The 26,211-nt window shown below is 37.0% G+C and overlaps 1 protein-coding gene across 13 annotated transcripts in view; it reads right to left on the bottom strand.

Moving 5' to 3' along the window:
- The window catches only part of GUCY1A1 (guanylate cyclase 1 soluble subunit alpha 1), a 61,442-nt gene extending 53,711 nt beyond the window's left edge, over positions 1–7,731 (bottom strand). For 3 of the 13 annotated variants that reach the window (XM_019733227.2, XM_074338406.1, XM_019733230.2), the window contains exons 1-2: positions 7,382–7,536; positions 7,168–7,241 (exon numbers count right to left, since the gene is read on the bottom strand). The gene's annotated coding sequence lies outside the window, so the exon portion shown is untranslated. Of the gene's footprint in view, positions 1–6,540; positions 6,571–6,645; positions 7,543–7,596 lie in introns of those variants that run through there. The other 10 variants (XM_074338407.1, XM_074338409.1, XM_074338408.1 and 7 more) reach the window with 7 other exon arrangements.
- Between the last annotated feature and the right edge of the window lie 18,480 nt (positions 7,732–26,211).

Here is a 26,211-nt window from a genome sequence, read left to right on the forward strand (position 1 = left end):
TTAATATAAGACCCGGTCTTATTTTCAGGGAAACGGTAAGTGCTTGATCTTCTCTAGAAAGCCTTCTTCAATAGCACCATCTTGTAGTAGAACTGTCTCCTTCTTTTAGCTGTTTAGAAGTTATTAAAACTGCATCACAAATGTTAAGTTCATTGTTACGTGTTGACATATATAATTCTGAAACTATTTCTGGCTTCTCTTATCTCTACATGCAGACTTTACATTCCCTCAAGTCACGGACTGTGTCATAAACTTTGCCTGTATCATCCACAGTGACAATCATTATAAACTTTATTGCAAGAAGTACAAAAAGGTGACTGAACCTCTAAGCAGCATGTCCTGAAGTATAAGAAACCCAAAGCTTTCAAAAATTACAAATTCAAAAAAAGTTCTTTTAGTTTTTGTTATTATTGCCAGACAAAGGGCTAATAATGGCATTTTTATTGGCTATAGGAAGAGTATATTGACTGCTGGGAGATTAAGAAATTCAAATGACAGTACATGACCAGACAGGCAGAACTATTCTTGCTTTGTTTCATCTCCGTTCCTCAAGAAAATAATATTCATATTGGCAAAAATAAGATAACAATCAAAATAATAAATTTAAAGACCCAAGATATAGTATGATATTAAATATTCTAAATGAGTTTAAATCCACTAATTAGAAGAAGTTACATTGCAAAGTACTGAAAGCACTTGTGGATGACATAAGGGAAGAGTTAAAATCATCTTTATAGATATTATGATGAATATAAGGGTTGATAGAGAACAAAGAATCCAGCCATTGCCTCAATTTTCAAAACAGAGCAGGTGGATCCAGCAATTCTAGCCTAGAGAGACTGACATTAATTCCAGGCATGGTTCCCAAGAGATCCTTAAAACTATGGTATGTGAGCACTCAACATGTGAAGTGTAGTTCCCTACAAGCTAGTGAGAGGTTGCAAAGAATCTTTCATCATAAATTAATCAAGTGTTATTTCCTCTTTGTTTTAACAGAGTTACCTGATATCTATTCTGCAGAAAGTGGAAATGCATTTCAGCAGGAATTTGACCGAGTCTGTCACAGTATACTCCTGGGCCACACAAAGGAACGCAAACTCTGAGGAAAGAGAGTTACTTGACTATATAACTGGTCAAATAGCCTTATCAAGAGGACTAATTCATGGACTCATGTAAAGCAACAGGAAGGTGGCTAGGATCATGCCAAATGTCCTTCCAGTTCAGCTTTTTACACAGTTACTTGGATGAAGATATTAATTGTATCCTGATTAAATCTGTTAATGCCTCTATATTGGGAAGAACTGCTAGTCTGCATCATGGAATACATTTTGGATATGTTCTAAAAATATCTTGACCTTCTGGAACAATAGGCCAACAAAAGGTAAAGATAAAATTTAATTGTAGTAAGTGTTTTTATTTTAAATTTATTTTATTAGTTTCAGGTGTACAAAACAGTGTAATAGACATTTACATCCCTCACAAAGTGATAACCCCCCTCCCCCAATCTCCACATCCCGTGACCATATATATACATATATATATATATATATATGTATATATATATATATATATATATATATATATATATATATATATACACACACACACACACACACACACACACACATATATATATGGGCTACACATATGCATTCTGGGGATGCCAAAAAATGTATACAAATGGATACTTTGATCAATGTTGCTCAAGCAGTAGTTTGCCATAATCAGAAGTGTCTGGGCGCTGATGGTAACCACTTTGAACACCTTTTGTAATTTCAGAAGTCAAATGTGACTTGTATTCATCTTTTGTTATTGATATACATTGAGTATTACAATTTTAATACAGTTTTCCTTTCTTAAAATGTGTATACAATTTTTTGGCACTGTGTGTGTGTGGGGGGTGTGTGTGTGTGTGTGTGTGTGTGTGTGTGTGTTTAATTATAGTTGACACATTCAATATTATTCAACTTCAGCTTCAGGTGTATAGTGCACTGATCAGGCATCTACACAGTCTATGAAGTGGTCTCCCTACTAAGTCCAGTGCCCAGATGGCACCCTATATAATGCAGTAAATATTTTTAAAAGTCCCAAATCAAGTGGCCAAATGTACAATTGGGGAGGAGTTTATTTGCAGAAGAATATGCAAAAACAGTGTGCACTAAATAGCATAGTGTGGATGCAAACCAAAAGATAAGTGAGGGGAGGACAGATTAAATTTTAGAATGATTTACTATATGGTACCCAGAGGAGAAAAACTGATCTATCCAATGGTATTAGTCCACTCCTCTAGGTTCTATTCCGGAGACCACACTTCAAGTATGTATCCAAAGGAGAAACGCCCTAATGATATCAAGACTCTGCAACCATGCCTGTTCAAGACGAGTTGAAGGAACTGGATATTACCATAGAGACTACAAGAGTTATCATATACACACAGTTTGTGCAAGTATTCTAAGAGGTAAACATTGGGATATGGATACTATAGAGACAAACAGTATATGTCAATATAAGAAAAGAGTTCTCATACTAAGTACAGATCAAATAAAGAAATGCCTCCTACATTTAAGATAAATCTTGATAAATAGTTTGCCTAGATTGAACTTCATATTTTCTGTGAATTCAGAAATAAGGTCATCTGCCAAGGATGAAAGGAGTAAGGATCATTGGAGTGGACTGGAAAACCTGGGGAAATCTGGAACACATACTATGGAGACTTTGATATGGAATCATCCAAGAAAGAATGAAATAAATTCCTATCACTGTTAACCATTCATTAAATTGAAGTTAGAGTGAATCAGATTCTAGTGGCAAGAGATTTGAGGGTTGGAGCAGAGCTGACATTGCTGTCCAAGGTAAGCATAAAATAAGAGAGGAAAACATGAGAAAATTAGGGGGTGGCCAAGGAACAATAATGGAAGGGGAGGGTGCTGCGTAGTGGTAAGTGAGTGGAATTGCTGGAAAGATAGGAGTTTGAGGTCAGAAAGGGAATTTGAAGTTCTTAGCTTTCTCAGCAGGGGCAATTTTGCGTGATGCAAAGGCCCAGGTGGGCAAATACCTTGGATTCCCAAAGGGAAGTGGAACAGGTTAAGGTACCATGAAAGCCGAACATGTAGATTTTGAATGAAGTCCTGAACAATGACAGGTGATTAATGTGTAGAAAGAAAAACCTCCGTTGTTTTGGATTCCCAAGGAAAGTGGAAAGTTTAGGGGTCGACAAGCACTGGTAATAAGGAGAGTGAACTCAGAAATACCAAGGGAATTTGGGCGATGGTGAAAGAAATAACACTTTACAAGCAGTTCTGAACAGGCTGCAAGCCATATTAGAAAAGATCATAATATTCCATGGAGGGTCATTGCAAAACAAACACAATTCTTTAAATTGTATTCTTGAATAGAGGAACCTGTAGCATCAAGGCATAAAAAAACTTAATTCAATAATTATGAAGACAACAAATTAAGCTTATCAGACACCTACTATGTGCCAGGCACTATGAGTCCAATGATGAATATTTGTAGGGAAATTTGAGTTTGGTAAGACATTCAGACATCGAAACAGCTATTTTTAATGTAATGCAGCAGAGCGATGTGGGATATGTAGATAGGTTAGACCTGGCAAAAATGTCAAGATTAAGAAGTTTTCCTTGGTCTTCCCAACTTCCTTTCCCCAGGGAGTTCAGTCCCAAAGCTATTGTCTTCTGTTGGCTTCTTGCTAATTCCTACCATGGTGAGAAGGAAGAGGTGGTATGTGAGTTAATTAATGAGAGTTGCCTTTGATTTTCTGAAAGGGAGAACTTATTGTAATAAAAGATTATTAATGTCCAGAAAGCATTCCAGGTAAGCAAAGTTAACTACAAGAAGTGAGAATCACATTTTCTGTGGCAAGGGGAGCTCATACCCCTCATTTTATAAGCTGATCATTCTCTCCACGGTGGGCTGAGAAGGAAGCTGGCCTAAAGCTCTTGTATCCTTGAAAGTAATTCTAGAAAGATAAAGCCTGTTGATCTGAACACAGTGGAAAGAAAAATATATGAAACAGGTCAGATATTTCCAAACTGCTTGAGAGAAATAGAAGCAAATGTGATCCAGGGTAGCTAAAAATTTATTCCAACCCCAAGGAAGTCAACGAGTCAATGGGCAACTGAATTTGTTCATCTCAAGACCTAAAAATTGCCAAAAGCCCTTTTTGTATTAGATCAAGATGGATATACCCAAAACAAAACTATTGCACAGGCACCTAATAAATACTTCATAAATCTAGATGGCCTAGAGACTAAAAACCATTGAAATTATTGATATTTTAGAAAGGAAAATATCTGTTTCTACAAATACACAGAAAGTAATAAATAGTAATGTTTAAGGAAAGTTGTTTGGGTAAATTTTATAATGTAAGTGATATAAAAATCAGTGCCATAAAAGTTATATATTCTAGCAAATCAAGAAACGCTAAGCAACTTCCTGGCAAATCTGACATATAAAAAATATTCTGAATAACTAATTTCCTCCAAAATTTTTTCCTATTAATAACATACTTTTCGGCTTGGTATATTCAAATATTGATTTATCTTTCCACGTCTCTTTATCTGAAGAGATTCATTCTTAAGGCTAATTTGATTTTTATCTATTTCTGGAAAAAGGTAATTAGAAACTTTTGGGATACATATGTTGTTTTAAACTAATTTGTAAATTATCAGTCTCTTTTCCCTCCTACACTCATATTAATTGTTGGCAAATGCAACCTACAATATAAATACAGAATTTAATTTCACTTGTATAGTTTCTCACAAAATTCAACGTTATGCAATATTTTTATTTATCAAAAAAGTAATGTTAACTAAAGATATTTTTGTTTCAAAAATATCTACGACAAAACTGTTGACATTCAGTTGCCTTATTCATAATAGAAATAATTTAATTTTATCACTTACTTCTTTTGCTTTTAGTAAAATATAATATTAAAGTTTTCAAAATAATGTCTTAAAGCAAGATCATTTAATAAACAATAGTTACAAGAAAGATAAGTACTAAGCATTGTGAAGTTTTCCATATTTCCTTTTCTTTTAAGATACAAATGAAATAGCTTTACATTTTCTTCCACATTCTAGAAATAACAGAAAATTCTCTTAGGCATGTTATTTTCTACCGGGACATCTAAAAACAGGGATTTTTATGGGCTATTTATATTCATACACTATTAAACACCATATCAGGCATAAGTACTTTATATTTCTGTTGGGTTTCAAAGAGAGAAAAATATAATTTTAATTTCCTCTGTCATATACTGGAAAGAAATCTTATAGTACAAGAAGAAACAAGATTCCCATCTATTAATTACAAATTTCTACCAAATAAACTTCATCTACCTAAGTTTCCTAACTGGTAAATTTGAAAACATGAGTCCATTTTTAATGAAATGTTTATTGTCACACTGTTTAATTAGTCTAGAATTGTTCCTGCTATTTTATGTCTGCAGGCTTTATATAGAGAACATATTGTTTTGACAAGAAAAAGTGTAGCTTATATATTTTAATTTCATGGTTCTCATTTTTCTATTGGGTCACAGATCTCTTTGGATATCTAAGGACTCTAGATTATCTCCCTAAAAATGCAGCAACTCAAATGTTTGATAAGATCCCAGGGACTTCATGACTCCTTGAAGCAGATACACAGACTGTGAGTGGTTTAGTAACTGAACAGAATGTAGACTACACAGAAAACCTCCAACGAAAGAGTAATAAAAAGTTTATATGGCTTTATGACAAATTAAGATTTGCTTTGGAATTTTATACATTCATATGCTTATGTTGTTAATGATTTTCACTACTCCACATAATATAGTCCCTGAAATGACCACAGCAGCAGAAATATATATATATATAGCCATTTTAGGAAAAGCTCAACAGATTATTTCTACATTATGAACCAACATAGAAAAATCTGTATCTATCGCTAAGTGGTTTAATGTTTATTTATATGGAACATTAACAATGTTCCTACCAAGCCCAGTTCTGGTAAGTACAATAGGTAAGCATTTAGTGAAATCAGCATCAGAGGACTAACCCTGGAAAATCAATACTGATATGTTACAAATGAAGTTCTAATTTAAAAAATATATACATGATCTGTTCTATTTCAGAGGAGTTTCCAATATTTTGGAAACCAGGATATCTTCGGCCATTCACCATTAAGTGAAATGTACAACCTTCTGGTTTACTTCAAAAGATGCAAACTGTTTATCAAGTGCAAAATGAAAAAACAACGATGTGAAAACAAACGGGAAAAGAAAAAAGAAAAAAACTCATGAGATCCATAGCATGATCACATTGCAGTGCAGCCCCCCTCACACCAATGTCACAGGGAGGCTGCTTCGCACATAGAGTACAGGCTCCAGGCAATGCGACGCGCAGAGATGGTGGTGACCCCTTGCTCACTGTTTCCCCAGGTGCGGCAGTCACAATGAAAACATAAATTAGACTGCCAACCAGTAATTAACACACACACACACACACACACACACACACACACACACACACACACACTTACTCTACGGTCTAGCTCGAAACAGCACCACTGGAAGTTTGCTGCCCGCTTTCTCTAAGCCATCCAGCTATCGTAGCTGTTTGCTGTCCAGGACAGCGAATCACTCACCCACGCCGTAGCAGGCGGGATGAAGTTTCGGTAAAGCCCAGGCGCAGCCTCCAGCTCCGCGGGTTCTGATATCCCAGCGCCTCTTTGCCGTTCCAGCTCGTCCTAGCGTGCGCCGCAGGCCGCCCGGCTACACTGGGTTGGCGGACTGAGCTGCCCCCGCGACCCAGCCGTGGGAGAGAAGCGGCCCCGGCGCGCCCCGCGCGTTCTCGCGCCTGGGATTGCAGAGCGCAGCCGCTGGCGCGGTCAGCCAGGCGCCCACCCCGCGTCAGTCCTCCTGCCTCAGGCGTCGCAGGTCCCCCGAGCCCTGAGCCGGACACCCGGGCGCCGTCTCCTTTGCTCCCTTGGTCCTTCCCAGCGTGGGAACCGGGCCCCGGCCCCCCAGGGCTGGGCAGCTGGGAATGCAGGGGAGGCTTCCCAGGGTGTGGGGGACGGGTAGGAACACCAGCCCAGGCCAGAAGCCCGGGGACAGGGACCGTCTTTCTAGGGAGTCCCGACCCGCGTGGGTATGCAGCGACCACTTACTCGGTGGCCTCCTAGAGCTCGGGGCTTTGTTTCTGGATCACCAGCAGCTCAAAGACGCGCCTCGCAAATCCTCACTGTAAACGCAGAGAGAAAGTGGGCGTCAAGGGCGGGGGTGCGGGAGAGGGGACTCTGCGGTGGCACCTGTTGGTCCCTGCGTGAGTGCACCCACCGCACACGAGGCCGCAGAGCTCACACTGGGCTCATTCCTGTCTACCTGCTCAACAGGCTGGGCGGGACGCGACGTTTCTAGCAAACCCGATTCCCGCGCTGCTCCGAAACACTAAATCCTTTCCGGTCACGGTCTGTTCTGGTCTCTCTGTATCTCTCTGATGACCCCTAAGGAACCCGGCAGTTCCTTTCCCTACGGCACTCGACTTCTCAGAACCCCTCCCCTTCAGACTGAAAAAGAAAGTAGCGGCTAAAACGCACCATGGTGAGGTCACGCAGGGCCCTGTTCCTGGTCTGCTGGAGGCGCTCCCTCCCTTGCAGGTGTAGGTCGCTTGGGGCAGCTCCCCAGCTGCTGTCTACTTTTAGCCTCGGGTCTAGTGCAGTGAAAGTGTAGGAAAACTGCATAGAAACCTGCTTGTGGAAAACCAGCTCAGTGCTGAGTCCCACCCACCATGCCCAGACTAGAGCAGGGGAACTGAGTCCTGGCCCCTCCAGCTACCCAATGGCCATCCCAGCAGTTACTCTGTGGTAACAAAAGAGGGGACAGGGACAAGGAAAAAGAAAGGAAAATAAGAGGGAGGGAACTCATGGAAAATTTGGCTTATGGAAAAAAAGAAATCGCCACTCTGCACTACGCCAGAAAAACTAGTTTTCCGCAATTAAAAATACCAACATTTCTGCTGGGAAGTTGATATCTGCACGCATGCTTGTCCTGGTTTTCAGATTTAAAGCCTATCTACTCTTTTGCAAATGCAATTCAATGATTACAGAGCATTTACATCTTTTCAGTAAGGTCTTGATTCTGCTTGCTTCAGTACATTTGTTTGGGGGGGGGGGGCAGGTGCGTGAGGAGGCCTTGTGTGTGTTGTGTATTCCAGCATAGAAAAATAAGTTCTGATATTGTTTTTGAGTCACCTTTCTGACTTTTTAAAAAGATCTCATTATGCTTTTCCATTGTGAGTTCACAATTAATCATGATTATTTTGTGATCCTTCTTCAAACCCAGGAACTTTGAGACTAATTGTTCACGGATATCTCCAATTATATTTCTCCCCAAACCCACTACATAATCTGGTCCCATTTTTGACTCATAGTATTTGCATGTTTTTCACCCATTCTTGCCTACATGCTCTTTTCATGGCAAACAGTTAGAATAAACTGAAAAAAAAAAAACATTTAGAAAAAAAGGCTTTTAAATATATTTTGCATTAGTAACAGGCAAAAGTTTATAGCTGTAAGTTTGCATGTTTGGTTCTGCCACCTTTGAAATTTGTTCTTCTACTCGCAACCCGTGATAATCTCTTAGGTCAGTAGGGCTTCTCTCCTCATAGTACTATTTAAAACCTAGAAGAAAAAATAAAAAGAAATACCCACTAATGCATAATTGAAAGAGAAACACATACTATTTTTTAAAAAAAAGTTTAATGATATGAATGCAAAGAAGAAGAGTTTTTTGTTTTTTTTTAACAGGATAAAAACTTCACAATGGAGCAGCATTAGACTTAGGCCTTAAAAGGTTGGTCATATTTGGGAAAAGATGAAATAGAAGAAGTTTGTTTTTGTTTTTGTTTTGTTTTGTTTTGTTTTGTTTTCAGTCCAAGGAAAACGTGAGGAAAGGCATGGTGGTGGGAAGGTATGACATGGATATTCAAGAAACAGGAAGTGCTATCATTTGATAGAAATAAAATGTACATTTATAAAACTATAGAAAGGCAAAGTGGAAAGATCAGTTTGGTTCAAATGGCCTCATTTGCCTGTCCTCTAGTTGCCATGCACTGTAGGCTTGTATAAAACCTGTTTTTTATTGTTGTTTGTTTGTTTGTTTTCATTTTTCTCTACTGGCACTACTCTTGTCAGTATGCCTGTCATCTTGGAATGTGACTTGCTAAAGCTTTTAATTTCTGCTTTTACCATCCTCAAATTCTACAGCACACCAAAATCCTTGATAAGTATTTCATTTAACCTCAGTAATTTCTGTCAGGGGCTACTCAGTGTTACACAGGGTAGAGTCTCAGCTATAGTGTATCTTGTATACTTCTCCCATCCTTTGTACCAGACAATGAGGTATGTGGGAAAAGCAACCAATCTAGGAATGAGGGTGGCTGGACTCATCAAAAGGTGATTGTGAAAGGCATTCCTTAATCTGGATATTTGATAGGCGCTGACAAAGGATTGAAAGTACTTTTGCACTAAGGAAGTAATCTTTGCAGCCTACTTGCCTAGCAATGAACCTGGGTCTTAATAGGGAGGGATTCAGGAGAATCCTAGTAGAATCATTTATCCACTCATCAAATGACTGATGAGTGGATAAATTAATACCTGAATATTTCATCAGCTTCCAGGTCCATTCTTCTGACTTTCAGGTGATGTGTAGGTTAAAACCTACTTGCCTCCACTTTATTGAGGATAGGAAAGTGTTATGCCAACTTGATAAAAATGTTAACAAGGACAAATATTCACTTTAAAGCAACCCTGGGTAGCTTTGTTGGCTTAGGCAGAATAGATCAAGTGTTCTTCTCAAGATGCCTTGTTATTCTTGTACTTATAATTGCCAAAAGCACAAAACATTCAAACATGTACTCTTTCCACACTTGCAAATGACAATGACAAACAGAGATAGGATAGGAGTTACTGAGTAGTAACTCCTTGCTACTCAGAGTGTGGTCTGTGTATCAGCAGCATCAGCATTATCTGTGACCTTGTCAAAAATATGCAACCTCAGTCCTCACCCCAAACTTACTGATTCAGAATGTTCATTTAATAACCCTCCCCCATTGATTCCTATGCATATTAACATTTGAGAACACTGATCTATGATCAATTCATTAAGTTTGCTAAACCTGGAAACTGGTTATATGATTCTCTTTAAACCTAGGGATTTTTAGAACCAGCATCTTTATTTTTTTCTGCGATATTATTGCCATATCAGTTCAAATAAAGTAATGGGACTGATGGATTCATCTCTGCTGGCTTCTTGGTCCAGTTCATAAACCGAAACCACAAGTTCATAAACCAAAAGGAATTGAGAGATTGGGTGAGGGGGCAATGCTGCAGGAGGGAAGAAGTGAGAGGACTATTGTACACTATTGTATATTTTTTCTGTTATGTATCAGGGGCAGAAATTCACTTTATTTTCTAGCAGACAAAAATAATCACTGATTGTACTATTTATCAAATGAGGATAACTTGTCGAACACAAGAAAGGTAAGATAAACTTCATTATCAATTTTCCTTTTCATTACTCTTTTATCCTCCTTTTTATTTGCTTTCAATTTTCTTTGAACACATCCAGTTAGACAAATTTTACACTGGTAACTTGTAATTATTGGGACCCTGTTAGCACTTCAAAATATCTCTTTCAGAGTGTGACGTTTTAATTAGGAAAAGCAGATCATGGAGGTCGGAATCCCTAAATTTCTAGTCCTGGTAGGACATTCATGAAGAAGCTTGGACTTTAAAAGATTCTAATGGTGACAGAAACGTTTTTCACTACATTTTCTCAAAATAGATGGTGTTTTTTAGCAGTAAATAGAGTGGTAGGCAGAATAATGTCCGCCAACCCCTGGCCCAAAGATGCCCATGTCCTCATCCCTGAAACCTGTGAATATAGCATGGTATATGGTACAAAGCAAGGGGGAATTTAAGTTGCACATAGAATTAAGATTGCTAATCAACTGACCTTGAGTTGGGGAAATTATCCTAGATTACCTATGTGGGCCCATTGTAATCACAGGGTACTTCTAAATGAAGGATGGAGGCAAGGAAGTCCGAGTCAAAGTCAGAGAGAGTGAGAGTGATGCAATGTGAGAAAGACTTGACCAGTAATTGCTGGATTTAAAGATGGGAGGGGGTTATTTTAGGGGATGTGTGCAGCTTCAAGAAGCAGGATCAGAATAGAAAACGGATTCTCCCTTGGAGCCTCCAGAAAGGAACACAGCCCAGCCAACACTTTGATTTTAATCCAGTGAGACTCATTTCAAACTTCTGACCTCCAGAAATGGAGGATAATCCATTTGTGCTGTTTTAAGTAACTAGGTTTGTGATTGTTACCGCAACAATGGGAAAGTAGTACAAATGTTGGCATTAAGAAGTGGGGTGCTTGTGTAACAAATATCTAACAATGTGAAAGTAGCGTTAGGACAGGGAGATGGTAAAGGCTGGAAGAATTTTATGGAGCATGATTTTTCAAAAGCCTAGTTTGCTTTGAATAATGCACTGTTGAAAAAAATACAGAGGTTGACTCTGCTAGTAAGGATTCAGAAGCACAATAGAGAATTGGAAGCCATGGTAGAGAAAACCTATACATCTTAGAGAAGACGTAATATGTTGTGAAGGGACCGCTGGTAGAATTATGAATGTTAAAAGTACTTCCGATGAGGACACAGATGGCAATGAGCAACCCATTATTGGAACAGGAGGAAAGGACGTCCTTATTATATAGTGGCAAATTTTAGTGAACTATATAGTCTGCCGTATGCAGAAATGATGAAATTGGATACTTAAGGGAGAATATTTCTAGCAAAGTGTTGAAGGCACTGCTTGGTTTCTTCTTACTGTTTTTGGTAAAATGTGAGAGGAAAGAGAGATTGAAGGAAGAACTATTAAGCAAAAAGGAACCAGGGCTTGATGATTTAGAAAATTCTTAGCTTATCTAGATTGCAAAAGATACCATTCCATACTTTACTGGGTAAACATAATGTTCTTGTGCTTTGGTGCTACTGAGAGATTTTTATCGATTCTCATATTTTAAAAATCCTCTACACATATTTACACAACAGACACCCATATTTTTATTTTATGTCTTAAGACAATAGTTATATTGACTCTTTTATTCCTAATATCATTACATAGCACTAGTATTCTGTAAGTTGTTTGTGTTTCAAAAGGAGACGAAAATGGCACCCTATAAATATATTTTATGATGCTTTTAAAATGCTCCCTCATAGGAATAACTTACAATTTCATTGACTTCAGGAAATTGAAAAGAAAACATAAGGTGGAGATAATGACATAAAAAGTCCCTAAGATGAATGGGTTAATGGATACTGCAAAATTAAGGTTTGTGAAATTTGTTCAAAGGCATATATTAAATGTAACGATGTCAACTCTGTCCAGTTAAAGGTATTTCACATGATTAAAAATTGACAAGTTTAAAAAGAACGGTTTAGTCATACAAAGATATGGTCTGTAAAAAAAAAAAAAAAATAGTCCATAGCCATCGTTAGTTCAAAAATACACTTAATGTTTGATATTGCTTTTTCTTCGCTAGCTTACTCCCCTACCCCACTTTTACAAGATTTCTACGCATTCTAAAATAATTATCCATGTAAAGACAGATTCTACTTACTGAATCTTTGAATTTACTAGTTTTTAAACAGAAAAACTAATGCCAGCTGCCAACAAAGAAGTTATTTGGACTATTTACCATAGCCCTAAACTGGAAAGAATTCAAATATCCAGTTATAGATGAGCAGATGAGCAAATTCCATATAATGGAATACTACTCAGCAGAAGAAAAGAAGGAACTATTAATACACACAGCAACACAAGTGAATCTCAAAAACATTACCTGAGAAAAAAACAGACATAAAAGAGTGCATACTGCAAGATTCCATTTGTATGAAACTCTAGAAAGGGCAAAACTAATCTATAATAACAAAAGGCAGGTTAGTAGCTGCCTGGAACCAGGATGGGGAGTTACCAGCATAGGGGACAAGGAAATTTGGGTAATGGAAATGTTCTATATCATAATTGTGGTGGTGGTTATGAGGGCATGTATTTACCAAAACTCACTGAACTATACACTTAAAATGGGTATATTTCATTTTATGTACATTTATCTCAATAAAGTTGGTTTTAAAACAACAGCTGAAAACAATATCAACAACAACCAAGGTTATTTAAAAAAGGACAAGTGAATTCTTTTCTGGGGCTCTAACATTGTAACCGTCAAGAAAAAGAATTGCAATAGTTAATGTCATTGGACATTAATTATGTGCCAGACACTGCTATAAACACTATATGCATTATGCCATTTGTTTCCTCTAGTAATCCTTTGAGGTAGGCACTATTATTATATCTGCTTAATGTATGAGAAAATTGAGGCACAGGGAGATTAAGTAACTGTCCCTAAATCACACAGCTAGCAAGTGGCAAAAGCAGGGCTCAAACTCAGGCCATCTAACTGATCACCCTGGAGTACAAATCACTCTGGTCATTCTGCAAAGAGTTTATTAATTATGCAAAATAAAGAGGCCCAGTTTAGAATTATAAAATCAGACTCTATGGGTACTGGTAGGTGACAGGAACCAGCATTTTAACTGGCATCTGTAGATCACGGATGGCTGAGGATCACACTCAGAAACACTAAATATTTCAAGGTAGTAAAGTTGTCTTATTGAAGAAGTCCTTGGGCAGATATATATTCCTGACACCATTATGTAACAGGTTTGGGTTTTCAACATTTGCACTTCAAACTGTTTATATATTCTCTTAATTTCTTTGCTTGACATGAGTTCAAGCTGCCAAATAAGCAGTGGAGAACATGAGTTTCAATAGCTTTACTTCCTAATAGAATGGTTAACTACATAGGGGCAGTGTGTCTCCATTTAATGTTGGGGGTGGGGGGGAGAGAGAGAATAAAAAGAAAGGGAAGGAAGGACGGGGCAGGGAAGGAAGGAAGAAAGGAAGAAAGGAAGGAAGGAAGGAAGGAAGGAAGGAAGGAAGGAAGGAAGGAAGGAAGGAAGGAAGGAAGGGAAAGAAGATTATGAAGAAGGTAGGCAAAGCATTGGAAGTACGTATCAACAAATCTGCTTATAGAAAATATTAAGAAAATACACTCCAGTAACTTTCTCCCAATTCTTCAACTATCATAAAGGTTGACTTGTTTCTGCTTCCTTTCATGATAAGACATGTTAAAAAAAACAATCATTGGTTAAATAAATGCCTTTTACAGAGAGTTGAAAATTCTTTAACACTTTTTATCTATAGGCTTATAAACAACCCTATAGCTCCTGTAGGTGAAGGTCCCAAGAATCTTCCTCAACAGAATGACTGTCTACTGTTTCAGGATTTTCTATGTACCTGAGTTGAAATAGTTTAAAAAAAATAGTTCTAATAGAATATCACTTTTAGAGATAGCATTTAATCAAACTGAGAAATTTGACATGTGACTATAGATATGTGAACATCTATGAGCCCTCTCAGAGAAGCTTTCCATGGCCATGACCTACTGACCTATAGAAAAGAGAGTCATCTGTATGGAAAGACGTGTTTGCGGTTTTCCAAATAATGGTGAAAGAAACGAAAAGTATATGTTAGTCAGCAAAATGCTGCTCTCTTTTTAAATACTGTAACAGATAAAACGTTTTCTGCTTCCAGTTATACTTTCATAACTTAAAGATGGTATGAGAAAAACCTATGCCAGCCAGTGGGAATAAGGCGAGGTGATTTCTATTATTCTTACATAGCACAGTCACCAACTGGTGATGTGTTGTACTAATGAGCTAATGAGTCTGTTCCAGAAACTTCTAACGCATGGGTATCAATTTTGCTTTTGGTTTTCATTTTACTTCCAAAACCAAAATGTTTTCTTTGAGCCTTGCTCATAAGAGTGTTTCGCACAGGCTTCTCTTTCTGGGAGAAGTGAAACACATAGATCTCAAAACTGCAAAGGCAGCCAAGGAAAATGTGATGCGCTTCGATGATGGTCTCACTAGATGGGGCCAAATGGTACACCCTAAGCTTTGGTTTAAAAAAAGAAACTGATTCAAGTTTCAGAGTAATGAGAACTCTGTTTTGACACAAAGAAAAAGCAAGTTATGCCGAGAAAAATTTGTTGGAATCCCATTTTATGAAAATAACAATTATGGCTGCTGCTCTTATATTTGTAACATAGTTTGTTTAAACAGTTGACAATATTACCTAAGGGAAATAGTACCTTACCAAATCTCTTTATAATTTTAATTTTAAAACTAAATTTATTGGGGTAACATTGGTTAATAAAGTTATGTAGGGTTCAAGTATATAAGTCTATAATACATCATCTGTATATTGCATTGTTCACCACCTAAAATCAAATCTCCTTTCATCACCACATAGTTGACCCTCTTTACCCTCTTCTACCACCCTCCTCCCCTCTTACCTTCTGGTAACCACCAAAACTGTTGTCTGTGTCTATGAGTTTTTGTTTGTCTTGTCCATCTGTTGCTTCAGTTTTATTATTTGAATACATTTATTCATAAGATATATGTACCCCTATGTTCGTTGCAGCATTATTCACGGTGGCCAAGACACGGAAACAACCAAAGTGTCATCCTTTGATAAATTATTGGATAAAGAAGATGTGATTATATATATATATATATATATATATATATATATATATATATATATATATGAGTATTCATATATATATATTTGAATATTACTCAGCATTAAGAAAAAATGAAATACTATCATTTGTGACAGTATAGATGGATCTTGAGATTATCATGCTAAGTTAAATAAGTCAGATAAGTCAGAAATAAGTCAGAAATAAGGCTTCTTACTTTTTAGAGTATTCTATTTTGGTCTGATTATAAAATTAATGCAAATAATAAAAGGGCCTTCCCTCTCCAACACCATGACATATATGCAGAGAAACCTTTCCCAGTGGAGAACACCTAACAATGCTGGGTAAAAGTTTAAGCACAATTTTAAGGCTTAGCGAGGCTGGTCCAGAGAAGGCAAGAAGCTGACACTAGAAACAATGACAAAGAAGAGCCTCACTGGTAAGCTAGCACAGCAGCTGGCCATTGTTCTGAGGTTATCTGCCTATACCTGGTAAGCATGACCTTGGGATACTGGGCAACATGTGAAGACAAAACCAAATACAAGTAGGAAAAGACAACATACTTAGTAGAAATCTTGGAGGGGGTATTTTCACACCAAGTACTTTCTCTCTTTAGGTGTTGACTCAGAATGGAGCAGGAGAGAAAACAAATCTCTCCTGAATATTCTTGATCCCAAGCCTGCAGTGACAGTTTGGATTGGAAATTTATACAAATTCCATGGCTTGAAAATTCACAGGCAGAACCTTTATTTTAAAGTGGTCATGTGTTGGGAATCCCACAGGAGCCTGACAGAAACAAACACAAATCCTCACTAGGGAATCCACTTTAAAGAAAGTCTTTAAATAATTTCTACCAATAAAGTCCCAGCAAAAAATGAGCCTGTAATAAGGAAGTCATCAAATACATGAGGTAAAATGCTACTGTAAATAATAGAAAGAAGAACTCAATAAATTAAAAGTAAAACCTGAAAGAACTATGAAAGTAGAAATTATTCAAAACAGAATATACAGTAAGTTTAATAAATTTTTAAAAATAAAATGTATTCATAGCATAAGAAAGGAACAAGAATATAAAACTTGACGAGCTTGAAGCTGGAACCAAAGAAAACTTCCAGAAATGAAAAATATAAAAACTTAAAAACAAAATCTCATGGAAGAGTTAAATAGCAGATTAGATAAATGTGAAGAGAATGTTTTAGGTCTAAAGAAATAAAAAGAATTTAGACCAAAGGGTGGATGAAATATGGACAGGTTAAGACGTATGAAGGATACCAGCAAGAGAGAATAGAGATTTAGTAGAATGACAGTATTAAAAGGGACCAATGCTTAGGTTTTGCAGAACTTAACTCAGCCATCCATCCCTTGTTTACCCAACAATTCACAAGACGTATAATTTTTTTTAAAATCCACTAATGAAGGCATTTCATAAAATGACCAACCAAAAATAATGAGATCCATTACCCTATATTTGACCCCCTTTAACCTCTTCTAACATTCCCTTTCCACCCTTATATAGATGATATATTATCAAATTGTACACTTGAAACCTATGTAATTTTACTAACCATTGTCACCCCAATAAATTTAATTTTTTTAAAAAAGAACAACAAAAAAGATGCAAATGAGTGACACTGGACACTGTTGTAGAGATAACCTTGAATCTCTTCTATTTTTCAAGAAAATCTTTCATATGCTTAAATGTTTTGATAAAATCAGTAAAATTTTGAACACACTTTACAACTGATTATGATAAACCACAATCAAGAATGTGTACCTCATTTAATATACAGATACCTGGAATGGAATAGACTTGGGGCAGAGTAAATCTTCTCTTAGCAAACTTAGGGACATTTTATTTTAGGATCAGTATTGGCATGCAAGTGAGAATCATATCACGGTCATACTGTCCTATTTATCTATCATCAAAACTATTGACCAAAACATTATTATCAAGACATTTACAGGCTCTCAGGGCTACCAAGTATTGTGCAAATTGCACACTGAACCACTCCAGGAGTACCAGTCACATGTACCACTCAGCTGTGCAGTTTAATTCATAGTGGTACATAGAGTCTTTGTGGACCCTCCTAGTGTATTATGTGATGTGACAATACCAAGTTACTGATCATTGATTTACCCTTGTTCAATTCCAGACAGTTCTAATTTCATTCATTACATCAGTTTTCTATGATTTGTTGATGAGAATATCATTTGAGAAGAAATCAAATTATGGACTATGGTCTACAAATATTATCTGTGAACATATTAATACTTTGTGTTTAAATTTTAGATAGTTCTTTTTTTAAATGATTGCTATGTACTGACATCGCACTAGTTTCATTGTTATCTAATTACATCTTAACAGCATGTCATATGATTAACATAGAAAACCTCAAATCATTGATTTCTGGTTCTAAGAGAGGGAATAAATATTTCCCCTGACCAATCATGCTTGAATCATGGAAATTAGATCTCTTAAGCTCTATGCTGCTCACTAATGCCATACAATTATTGCATAAATCATTTTAATTCTCATTTAAGATGTGTGGTTATTAAAGGGAGATTGAAAGTGCTATGATCCAGCCCATAAATTGTGAGTCATTCTGGGGGAGCAAGTTATTTTCTATAGTAGAATATACAAAGTTTTCTCTATTCAATTGCTTTTCAACAGGCTGCCTTGTTCAATTTATTTTTTCAACCAATTAAGTAGATGAATGACTCTTCCTCAAAATAAGTTTTTGACAGGTTGATGATTTGACTTTAAGCACTACCAAACTATAAACTCTTTGAAAGCATGGACAGTGTCTTAGTGTCTTTGTGTCTCTAAATCTGGTGGGAGAAGAGTTTTATGTTAGGTGGTTAAAATATTGGGTATATGTGAGAACAGGCATATATGTTTCCAAGAAATATCACGAATAGAAATCACTTAATATTCAGGGAATTAATGTATCAGTTCATTTATTCAAGATGTTCAAGTAGTGATTTGTGTAAATAGTCTGAATATATTTTAATGACTATCCTGTCACAATTATACCACATGTATCATTCAAATATCAACAAGTAGCAATTTAGCTAATTATTATTATTATTATTATTATTATTTTATTAGTTTATATAAAGATCCTTTTATAAGTAACCATAAAAGATTTTCATAGCAAGGATGTATTAAGTTGATTCCAAGTGAGTTTTAAATGTGGACTCTCTACAAAGAGAAATGTTACGTCTTGGTACAAAATACACTTCTGAAGCCAATATTTTCAAATGCATTTTTAAGGTCTCGCATTATCAGGCTATAGATGATGAGATGTTACTGCATTTTTCCATAGAAGTTGAAAGTCTGTTTCATGCTGTCAGTGAGAACTGTAAAGGTGCCACGGGCGCCCAGCCATGGGCTGCAATGTCATAGTCAACAGCTTCCTACAAGTATCAAAACTGTACCCAACCAGACACTTACTATTAAAGAATAATGACTAAAATGATCCTATTAAAGACTTGACTTGAAAGGGGGACAGAGATAAAATGTGGTCCCACAGATGGAATGTTTAAAACAGAAACAGCTGCTTGCTATCAACTCGTTTTCTTTCACAAATCTCCTAATCATTCACACACTTTTTTTCAAGGCCATGTACAAGGTTTGAAATAGCTATTTTGTCAACACACATCTGCATGATCTCAAAAGCTACATGGTGTGACTTTACAAGGCAATTAGTGGAGTTGCATCTGGAAGAGTCCAAAAGAATGTAAAAAAGAGGAAAATGCCTTTCAATAAGAAGTAAAAGGATGTATTCTAGAAGAATAATGATAACTTTCCACATTAGTGCATAATAAATGTCCATTTTGTTATTGCTTTACAAACAGTAATGAAAAGATTAGGTGACATGTGAAAAAATAGGCTGTAGTCATGGAAGTGATAAAACAACGTTTGTATAAGATTGAAAATCAACATACTCTTCCCTTCCTAAAGTAACAGTTTATTTGAAGTGAGTGTAGGGATAATTGCTAAATAAGCATTTAGTGATTAGCAATTAGCAAACACTTCACTGTTTTTGGCTGGTAGTGATGGGTGACAGAGGGAGTACTGGGAGGACAGTAATGGTTTGTAATTCCATCTGTAGGATTAATACCTGTGGACAAAATAGGTAGTTGCCTATAGGTTTAGTTCTTCTAGCATAAATTAAGTTAAAAGGAAGATTTTTATTTTTACATTCAAAACATAGTTTATGTACAAGCTATATCTACTATAGATAGAGCAGGATGAAATACATTTGATTATTGATATTTTTTGCCTGTCTAGACTGCGGGCTTCAAAACAGCAAACAGTTTTTTTATCTCTTTGACAACTCTAAGTGATTGAAGGTGGCTGCCTGGGGCATTGTGTTGAGAAAGACTCTGAGAACTCATTGAGAAAGTGTATAATGATAGATTAGCGATGTTTGAGGAAGAGGTGGTGACTTAATATTTATCACAACTACGGCTAATGTAACTTAGAAATTAACTGCAAAGACAAAACAAGTTTGACTGTTTACATATCCCAGAATACATATTTAACATTTTATTCTACAAAACTGAAAGACATTTAATTAAATGTATAGTGTAAGTTTTATTTATTTTTCTCTAAATTATGGTACGTGCTGAGGTATATGGTGACTTTCATAGTGTTTTCATGCTTGGGGGACATTTTTGTTGTGAAAAATAAAATGAAGAGATTATAGTGAGATGAAAGCATAAGTCCTACTCTTGACAGAGTATTTAAAATAAAATTTGACATACAACCAGCAGTCCAAAATTTCTTATAAACTGGTTGGATAGTGGGTACAAGAGTGTTTTAAAATTGATGTTAACAAGAACAAAATACATAAACAGTACCAATGGAGGTTGACTCTAATCTAAATAAATAAAAATTGTTGAAAAGGAGATCATAATTACTGTTTGGAAATGTAAGTTATAGAATACACATTCACTGGGCCATTGACAGTGTAAATGCTCTAACTCCTGGTCTCTCATCTCTAAATAAGTCCTCTGGAATTAATCTTTTAGTAAGTATAAGGATGTTCAGAACTTTGGGTTAGTACTGAGGGCTCCACCAGAAAGATCACTGAAGATTTGATGATATAATTAGAAATTTTAACTATTTGCCACCATTCAAATATTTCTGCCTGAAAGGAAAAATAACAAAAAAAAAAATAGGGTTAGGGTTGGGGCAATAGGTTCATTTATATGTAAGTAATAGCCTCCTCTAAAACGAGCAATGTGAAAAAGAACAGTCATTCCGAAAAGATTTCTTACAAGTTTTATTTTCCTTAAGTTTCTACTTAAAAGGAGCTGACCCTTATCTGATAGTTGGTTTTCAAAGGAAAAATGAGTCATGTCAGAAATGTTGTCAATTTTGCTTTTACGAGGTTTGGCAAAGGACTTTCCATTTTCTCCACATTTTATGAGACCTCAAAATAGACTTAGGAATTTCCCCTCCTACAGTGAACATTATAATACCAACTTATATTTAAAAGATACTTTTCCGTTTCCAAAGAGCTTTCACCTATATTATGTAGCTTTGGGAATTCTGACAACCTCATTAGGTATAAAGCAAAGGCATCAGCACTCCTGTTTTACAAATGACAATGTTAAGGCATGGCTGATTGAAAGGTTTTCCAAGGACGTGGTTGCTAAGAGCAAAGCTGGAAACTGGAACCCAAACTGTCTGCCTCACAACTTAATTGTACTTCTGACCACTTTATGTTGAGAGCTTTAGGAGATCCTGAGGAAGTACAACCAGTGACATTTCTTCAAGGACAAATACCCTTCCTCTATGGACAGTCATAAGTATTTTTAATCAAGGCAGTAGGAAACGTTAGTGACATGCTGCAGTAGCATTTTATCCTTTCTCCGTTTCTCCTTTCATATTATCACTCTAGATAATATCAGTCACCCCTTAGCTTAGCTCATAATCTAGACTCTGATGAGTCCCAGATTTGTATTTCTAGCTCAGATTTCCTTTCTTCATAACTTTAGACCTAAATGTTTACCTACTGACTGGTATCTCTGCTGGAAAGCCTTGTAGGAGAGCCAGACTCAAAATGCCCCAGATGTATAATTTACCATCATGCTCCAAAACCTGATCTTTCTCTGTGTTTTCTATATTGGAATTAATATTACTCCTTTATAGAACTAAACACAACTTGGGCGTCAGCATTACTTCTTCCTTGTTAATCCCTCATATCTAAGCATTCTCCAACCACTGCTGATCCAATTTTCCAAACACTGCCTGTTGGCCTTTTCTGTTCCTACTGTCTTTATTTAGGTGTTATAATGTTTCACCTGGATTAAGGTCCATGCTTTCTAACTGACCCCACTTTCTGCAATCTGGCTGCTCTTCAAGCCAGTTTCCATACTCCAAAGCCATCACAGGTTACCCAAAGCATTTATGATAAACTTCTCTCTCCTTAATGTGGCTGCCTAATCCGGCTCATGCTCACTGACCCAGCATCATGCCTAGCACTTTCTGCCTCATCATCTAAATTCAAGCTATATTGAAATCAATTCAAGTCTTAGGCTACACCAAGTTCAACATTGGGTCTATCCGTTTGTTTATACCATTGATAGATAGTTTCATTCTTCTGCTATTAAACCCAGCTCTCAGTGTAGTGCACTTTCCTGCCTGTGGGAAGATTATACGTTTTTGGCCCTGTGAACTTGCCACATGATTTGCTTTGCCCAGTAAAATGTAAGCAGAAGTGGCATGTGTCATTTTCGGATGCTAGCTATAAAAGCCACTGTGTGCTTCAACATGGCATCTGTCTTCTGTCACAAGACAGGCAATATCCAAAATGGAGGATGATTGATTAACTTGTGTCCTGGAGAAAAGAAAATATGGAGCAGAACTACAGCCAATCCCTAACGAACACAAAATGAAAGCAAAATAAACCTGTGTAGTTATAAACCACTGAGACTTGAAGATCTTTTTTTGTTATCTCAGTGTAACTTAGCCTACTTTTACTGATACATCTTCCTGGAAGAGTCTTCTTTTCCATCTTTGCCCACCTAAATCCACCTTTGTTTCAGCTGAAATTTCATTCTCTTCATAATCCATTTCTAACTCCTTGACTGGTTATAACACTAGTGTCTGTATAGTACTCTGTATTTCCTAAAATGATAATGCTCATTGCACTATGTTCATTATAATTTGGCTATATTTAGTTATCATGTTTGTCTCTTAGTAGATGGTCAACTCTGAGGGCATGCCCCATTTCTTTCTTCATCATTATTCCTGCCCCTTTGTACCTACTCTCTATTGCATAAATGTTATGCAATAGCTATACTGTCTGAATGAATGATATATAAATAAATGAAGAAAAATTAGTGAAATTAGTTCTCACATCCCCCAATATTATGGAAGGTTTTCAGCTTCAGAGCTGTGTGGTCAACAAGGATACTTGGAAATTTCTTTTGCTCTGGTGACAAATAGAACACCAAAAGGAAAGCTTGTTGTCATTGATCTCTAACATGCACCAGTCCCATTTCTGTTATTACACACCTGCAACCTACAGAGCTCTGTGAAAAGTTTTAGTTATAAATTGTAGCCTAGACTACGTTTTTGTCCTGAATCCCTTGAATGCATTCAATTTCATTCTGGTACTCATGTTCAGTAACAACTGCACTAGCCATGAGGCACAATTTATCCTTGAATCACAAACATGAGATAGTAGGGAGGTCATCCAATTTCAGACAGACCTATAGAAGTTTTACAAGGAGGTTTTGTGAATCTCCATCTTCCTTAATCTGGCTGATGTACAGGCTTTCTTATCATGCGTGTTTTTATCAAAGATGTTAGGCAGTATAATTTTGGTCTAGAATTATGATAATTATAGTTTTACATTAAAGTCAAAGCACAGTTTTAGGTCCATGTTTGTGTTATATATTACTGACTCTCTAGAAGAGTATTACACATGTAGTGTGTTCTCAATATATATTTATTTCCGATCTGCAACCTTCTCTTGTTACTACTTATAGTTTTCCCTCCAGTATCAAATGTCTTAAAAGCATTAAAAGAATAGTTTATATATTTTCACCTTCATTTTCTGACATCTCATTCCCATTAGCTTTTCAACTTTTATCTTTTATGCTCTACCCAAACTCTCTCTCTCTCTCTCTCTCTCTCTCTCTCTCTCACACACACACACACACACACACACACACACACACACACACACACACACACACACACACAGAGCCAGGTCAAAGATTTTAGCCTGGGGCCATGAAGATCCTGTGATAAATTCCTCCTAATAAGAATTTCCTGGAATTTCTCTCTGCCTCATAGATATGTTTCTCCTTTCAGGTCTATTTGGCTTTGGATTCAGATGGTTACTAAAATGATCTCTAGGGTCACCCCTCTGTGCCTCACATTGCAGCCCATGGGCAAGAGATGCCTTATTTTATGAATATAACTGACTCAGGCTCCCAGATACTTCACCCCAACTCTGGCTCAGCATTTCAAATCCTGACTTCTTAGTAGGAGAAACTGAAGAATCACACATTCTTTCACTCCCCTCCAACAATCCTGAGCACCACTTGGGGTTCGCTAAGAACTCTCCTTGACTCTATAACCTTCTAATAATTTAACTTGAATATCACAATCTGAAAAACAGGGATTTCTTAAGGAAAGCCATAAAGTGTGAAGGCTAGAAAATATTTTATGCCACACAGCATAATGTCTCATCTCATAGATGAAGACACTGAAAGCCAGGGGATGTTTAATGTTTCCTAGAGCCAATTAGTGGAAAGTATGGAAACCCAGGTCTTCTAAACTTTTATTGCATGCTCCTTTATTTACAACATCTTTTCTTTTCTCCCCTCCCTCCCTCCCTCCCTCCCTCCCTCCCTCCCTCCCTCCCTCCCTCCCTCCCTCTCCTCTCCTCTCCTTTCTTCTTCTTCTTCTTCTTCTTCTTCTTCTTCTTCTTCTTCTTCTTCTTCTTCTTCCTCTTCCTCTTCCTCTTCCTCTTCCTCTTCCTCTCTCTCTCCCTCTCTTTCACACACACACACAGTGCCTATTTCTCAAATAGTTTCTGAACCTCATTGGACTTACTGCTACTGACATTTTAAAGGAAGCCCGTCAGTGGACCTATTGCAGAGCCAAGTGCAGAGCCAAGTCATTCTGAACATGGAGTCACTAAAGGATAGTAACTTAAATAAACTGATATCTCAGATAAATGAGTTAAAGAGAATATAGGAACTAGAGCACTGGTTTGCTGAGAATTAAAAAGAACTCAAGGTTTTCAGCCTGGTAGAAAGCTGACAGTATGTATGGGCTTGGCATAATGTGGCATTAAGGATTTTTAGGAGAGAGGAGATTATAAATTTAGGTTTGAGCATATTGAATTTGGGATGACAGTAATTCATCCAAGTAAAAATATCCATCATGTAATGGAGAGAAGAAAAAGAAGGAGGAGGAGGAGGAGGAGGAGGAGGAGGAGAGGAAGAAGAAGAAAGGGGAAGAGGAGGAGGAGGAGGAAGAGGAAGAGGAGGAGGAGGAGGATGAGGAGGAGGAGAGGAAGAAGAAAGGGGAAGAGGAGGAGGAGTCAGGGCTGAGGAAAGATGCAGACTGGGAGAGGTATTCTCTAAGTATTGAGTGTAACTCAAAGAGAAAATTTGCAGATCGGCAAGAGAGAAAAGGTTATGCCCATGATTGGCATTTCTAGCAAAGGAAGCAGAGAAGATGCAACCAGAGGTGTTCTCCTCTGAGTAATAGTGATACAGTTTCATGAAAGCCAGAGTGGAGAGATTCTGTGGAAACTGTCAAGACAGCAGATGGGAGGAACATGGAGACAGCGTGGAGATGTGTTTGGCACGTCCAGTCAGACGTGCTCTCTAGGACTTTGCCTCTTATTTGAATAAGACTTGGACTCCCACACAAAGATGCTTAGAAGTTGACATAAGCCAAGTGCCTGCAGTGTGAGAACAAGAGACTGCTCTAGTCACAAGAACTTGGCAGCTAGTGAATCCTACTGCTAAGACCCCTTTGTTCTTGCCAGTTTTCATGGCCAGGTCCTCAGCTTCTCATTGATGATGAGACACTCTGCCCACCCTCCCCATTCTGTCAAAAAGCTATGATTTAATTCTATCTTAAGGAAATATAGAAATTTGCATTTTTCAAAATGTATTTGCTTCTTCATGATGAAATTGCCACAAACAACATATCATAAGATAGATGTTATTATCTCTAGCCTAGAAATAAAATATCACAATGTCAGAAAGATTATCTTGATACCAGAGTTATGCAGATAATGAAGAAATAAATCAGAGACTAATACTCAGGATTCTTATCTGCTAAATGAGTATTCATTATATGAAACTTTCTTTCATCTTTTATACTATGAAGCTTGTTAGTATCTTTCAGAAATGAGAACTCTCCTGACTTTGACATGAGCAAAATTTTAACAGCATCATCAAATTACCGCTATACTCAGTCATGACGTTAAGTGTAGAAAGACATTATTTAAATATAGTTCTCCTAACCTCCCCCAACAACAACAGAGAGTGGGTATTTT

The sequence above is a fragment of the Rhinolophus sinicus genome, linkage group LG07 (assembly GCF_036562045.2).
Source record: "Rhinolophus sinicus isolate RSC01 linkage group LG07, ASM3656204v1, whole genome shotgun sequence".
In the NCBI taxonomy this organism is placed as follows: Eukaryota; Metazoa; Chordata; class Mammalia; order Chiroptera; family Rhinolophidae; genus Rhinolophus; species Rhinolophus sinicus.